Raw genomic sequence first — 5,685 nt, 5'->3', positions numbered from 1 at the left:
CGGGTTTGAAGGGGTAACTTTGCGATATGGCCCTTGATTAATTACAGTTAAGGACCTCGCGTTATTTACCCGTATCGTTAAGCCCCCGGTTAATTTATTTATTATCTGGAAAGTCTTAAATTATATTATTGACGCTTTTAACCCTTCTCATACGAATTTGATCATAACTTTCTCGTTTTAAAACGGAACTTCGCGGAATTTATACAGTATATTCTGGTGAGCGTATAATACTGTTACAAAGCCTCGGGAACGTTAAAGGGTCACTCAGAGGTATAATTTAAACATGTTGACACGGTTAACCCCTGTAGCTCGTAATCTCTCACTTTCTTCCGCGTTTCGCTTCCGTACGATCCATGATTTATTCGTTTGAAGGTACGAGCATCATTTAGGGTTACTATACAGTATATTTACCCTTTGTTGACATTTATAACCCTCGAATTTACATACTTTCAAGGCTTGTCAAAATTAGTCCTTTATTTAATATCAATGCCTTGTGTAATCATATGACACGTGTTAACACATCATTGGACACAAAAATTCGAGGTGTTACATGAGTATAAAGACCTAGTATCTCAGAAAAAGGGACCTTTCAAACAAGATTTCGGGGGTTACCCATATATCCAAGTTTTGTTACCCACGATATAAGCAAGTTTGAAATTTAGGTTTATATCTCGTCACAATCTACTAAATGTGCAAAAACCTACTGACACATCCGCAGTAAGATTGTTTATCACATTTTACTTTCCAAATGTTTAGCATGTTGTGATAGTCCACTGATGTACTATAATTTCCTCTTTTTCACAACAAACTCTTTTCCATTTTATCATGTTTTTGTTGTTTTTCAATATTTTTCAATTCAAAAATGAGTTTTGAACTTTTCAAAATTTTCTAATGTTTTTGGATTTTCTGAAATTTTTACTCCCCCTAAAATACAAACACATAAAGAAATTTTGAAAACAAACTGTACAATAAACTTGACAACAGATATCAAATCGCATCAAATCGCCATTCTTTTGGCATAAACAATCAGAACTCCCCCTTTCAACAAACTATTTTCCCATTTAGATTTCAAAACACTTAAGTTTGTTTTAATCAAAATGGTTTTTCCGGAAAATAAGTTTTGTTGATTTTACCAATTGTAGGTATGGGGATGTGGTTCATCATATTGTCTTCAACCACTTGTATGATGTTGGTGCACTACATCTGTTGATTTCGTCTTAGATCGAGTTTTTCATTGTATTGTATAGATTAGGGCGCGTTTTACGAGAAAACTGGAGAGTTTAGGTGTTTTAGAGTGCTGGTCCGCTTATACGGACATGCCGAATAAGAGGTCCACCTCACACCTACCTGGACCGCTTATACGGACATGCCGAATAAGAGGTCCACCTCACCTATAAATACCATATGAGAGGTCCACATTTGTAACTTTGAGATTTCCATACCGAGGTGCTGCCGGTGTGAGAATTGTGTGTAAAAAGTGTTAAATCAATCAGTAAAGAGAATTAAGTGAAGATCTAGCTGTTTCTTCGTCAGGTACTTGTTTTCCGCACCTGTATCTGATCAAACTCCTCTGATTGACACGTTCGGGTCAGAATCCGATCCTACAAGTGGTATCAGAGCTTCAGGAGGAGGAGTTTGTTACGCCCAAAATTTCACCTTCCTAAATGTGATATTATCAAACTATAATTTAACAAAAATCGGGCATGACCCGTCCATAAAACGAGCATACCCCTGTTTTAAACATAAACAAACTAGATACAATTCAACAATTCGTTCAAAAAAATACTACTAAAAACCAATACAACAAATTTTGGATCGAAAACATTTGAACAAACTAGCGGAAGCGTTTGGTATCGCATAACATGAACACGCGCTCGCTCCAATTCTCCAAGTCGCCAAAATTGAGGATTTACCTACATTCAACAACAAAGCTTTAAAAAGTTAGTCATTATACTTGTTTGCTTATAAAACCGTCATTTTAGTTCCATTCGTGTACGTACTTTCATTTCTCTTACGCATTCGATTACCCAATTAAATGGATATGACATATACTCTCATACAACTAACCTGTTAGTAGATGGTGACGACCAAACATATAATATTGTATAAACTAAAACGTCCATAGCATATTCTAACCGCTTAAGTTTCTTCAACCCGATTATCCTTCCAACATTCAATCATTTCATTACTATATCAACACTTCGAAAGTCCGACATTCATAAACTTGCACTTTCAAACATACTTGATAATAACTTGGTTAGCAAACCCGTAATCTCAACATATTCAAGTACTACATCTTCGTAAAAAGATCGCCAACTTTATATGCATCTATTTAACTACAACACAATATACGCCTTTCGCATAATTATGTACATACGTATATATATATATATATATATATATATATATATATATATATATATCTTCTATACACATCACGCGTACTAGTTTATATGACTTAAACTCACCATGACTCCATTTGTTCATACCTACATACCATCCTATTCTCTTAACTTAATTAACACACCTCCCTAGTCATCATTACATACATCTATCATACTCTTATATAAATTACATGAGGCTTAGACTTGGGTGTACAACTTATAATCGTCAAGGGAACACTCGAAATCATGTTTGGGAGGCCCACCGTAGTCCACGGATAATATACCGAAGCCTACGATGCATAAATCACATAACTAATATTTTTTTTCACAGAACCTTCACCCGGCCGTGTCATCTCACCACCCGGCCGTGTCAGCTCTGCACTCTTCCTAACCATTAATTCTTACCGAAATGGACATAACTCTCTCATTTTTCATCCGTTTTGCGTCACGTTTCTTCCTACATGATTGTAAATTAACATTCTATCATGTGGACTTGAAATCCAACATCCGAGTTAAGGAATTTCTTAACTTATACATGATCGGCTTATTATTCATCTACGAATTATTCGACCCGTTCATGCATTCATCAAAATGATCTATTGATTTGACCTCAACTTCATATGAACTTAATAATTAAACATTATACTACTTAAACAAACTAAGAAGTGATTATGGAAATCACTTACCTCGTGCATCCAAGTTTGTGCATAACTTCCTCATTTCCTCTTAATCCGATAGCCTTCCATACTTGAGTCCATGTAAATTTTGGTTTCCTATCCTTTCAAATCATTATACCCATTTCATAGTTAGCACGCATGATCATTCATATCGCATCCATTTTCAACTCTTAGCTACATAAACTTTTAATAGTCAAACTTTATCACTCATAAAACATGAACTGACAACCACGTTGTTCAACATTTATTTAGTCAAACTTATTATCATAGATACGTACACAACATAACTCCGACATCATTACTTATTAATAAACTATTCGTTTCACATTCGTACACATTCACTTTTGATTACTATAAATCAAGCGCATTAAATACATGGTGAGCATCACACCATTTAAACACAAAGTACAAGTCCCTAATGCATGATTTTACCAAATCATTCATTCAAACCCGAATTTTCGTATGGACTCCATCTAAAGTATACTTCACATATTATCTTGTTAACGACTACACCATAAACACTTTCTATACATACCTACCCACAACTTTCATACAATTTCACAAATTTGTTCTCTTAGGCATTTCATCAAACACCTTGTAAGCATCATAATCATGGTATTCGGTACAAGACTATAAGGCACATTCTTATTAGTTTATCATCATACAACATTCATATTCATTCGGATTTACATAACTACTCCATCCTACATAAATTTTATTCATCATTCATGTGTCACATCAAGCTCATAATCAAAGTTCTAGTTATATGATCTCATTCCATCATCCTACAATTACTAGCTTCTTAACAAGCGGGTTTTTGCTAAAATCACAACAACCATCCCAATTCAAACATAATTTCTGCTATAATTCTTATCCTAATCCTTGATCCTAACCAAATTTCACGAATCCTATGCCATGCATTCATGCTTGGGTTAAGACCCACTTCATACAATTTAGAAAATCACAAAATTGAACTTACCACTTCAAAGAACAGGTGTAGGAGCTTAGAATTTGATGATTATTCTTTTGATTTCCTTAAGATTTGTAGTAATTCTTGTGGATTTTGTGAAGTTAGGGTTTCACCCCTCCTTGCTCCTCTCTGTCGATCATCCAGAACCCCACACACGAGTTGTGTGTGGGTTTTAATCATTTAACATTTTATTATCTAAACTTTTGGGCATTTACATCTTTAGTCCCTCCATATTTACCACTTAATTAACTTAAATTACTACCCTTTATCATAACATTTTAACTTATGTCTAGCAAATATTTTTGGGGTGTTACAAGTCTACCCCCCTTAAAGAAGGTTTCGTCCCCGAAACCTTTCTCATTCCAACCGGACCAATTGTACACCCACTCTTTTATCTTTTCATTCACAATGCTTACTACCACAGGGATGCATTCGAGATCTTGGCAAGAGTTTCATTCATTCGTAAACGTCTTTGTACGCGTTGTCCCTCTGTTCTTAAATCAAGTAAGTTACTTTCATATTCGCATTAAAGTCAGAATCTGATCCTGGGCTCTTATTAGTGTCGTCTTGACTTTATAATGCTAGCTCCTAGCACATATCATCACTAGCGCTTCATTCATCGAATTTATTCCAAGTGTATACAGTTATTAATCATACAAACTAAGTCTATGGCTTGTTTCTAACATCCTATTTAAGCATATTACATTCGTATATTTACTAATGAAAATAAATCGGTTTATTTCATACTGCTCATACATCCTATGCTATCTTTCATGTTGTTCACCACGAGCCATCCAAACATTCAATTTCTATCATTACTTTTGTTTACCTTTTAAACTCATAGGGGGGGGGGTCAATACATTATCATATGCATACTACAATCATTCAAAGACTTATTATTTAAATCAAAGTCACCCTTCTTCAACTTACTTATCCGTACTTAATTCGAAGACTAAGTATTATTTCCATGGTTACTATTGTTATACGTGCCATACGTATCTTTCCTACAATATCTTGTTCAAATGAACATGGCCAACAAGCCGATCATCAAAGTTAGCACTTCTTAACGATACTTGTCATCTCTTATATTCTATCAGAATTTCCACAGTTATGAGCATTCAGGTTCAATACCACTCGACGATCATTACGAACATTTAGAAGTTCACTTCACATTTTTCATTACGGTTTTGTATACACATATTCTATTCTGACGCATCCCTCTCTAGTCGAGTCATAACCTCATACTAAAGTTACAACCCTTTTTATACGTACCTGACGGAAGTAAATTCCATTGATTCATTATCCATACTTTACGGTAATCATTCCTTTCCGGTTAGTGACATTGCGCGTCTATTCATCAAGTTTACCTATGAGTATAAAACATAACAACCAAAACATTAGCTAACGAGTTCAAATGGCGATCGCCATCTGACCCGTATGACCCATTTGTCCTTTCGACCATTCTTGTACAAAACGCATTTGCATAAATATATTCATATATATATATATATATGTATATATGTATATATGTGTATATATATATATAGAAGTTCAAGCATAAACTGAATCATATCACTTAAGGAACATTTATTTGTTTCCATACGTAATTACTTCACATTCGAATATCTTCATTCTTATCATTCCTTTGTTCATT

The 5,685-nt window shown here is 34.5% G+C and overlaps 1 long non-coding RNA gene across 1 annotated transcript; it reads right to left on the bottom strand.

The window, feature by feature from the left end:
* Positions 1 to 1,686: 1,686 nt before the first annotated feature.
* On the bottom strand, positions 1,687 to 4,281 carry LOC110916219. Its single transcript, XR_002579569.2, has 3 exons — positions 4,041 to 4,281; positions 3,071 to 3,162; positions 1,687 to 1,913 (listed from the first exon to the last, which is right to left on the bottom strand). It is a non-coding gene; the product is annotated as an uncharacterized LOC110916219 (long non-coding RNA).
* Positions 4,282 to 5,685: the final 1,404 nt, after the last annotated feature.

This window comes from Helianthus annuus, chromosome 16 (genome assembly GCF_002127325.2).
Source record: "Helianthus annuus cultivar XRQ/B chromosome 16, HanXRQr2.0-SUNRISE, whole genome shotgun sequence".
NCBI lineage: Eukaryota > Viridiplantae > Streptophyta > Magnoliopsida > Asterales > Asteraceae > Helianthus > Helianthus annuus.
The sequence above is the reverse complement of the archived record's forward strand: the minus strand, read 5'-3'. Positions and strand labels throughout refer to the sequence as shown.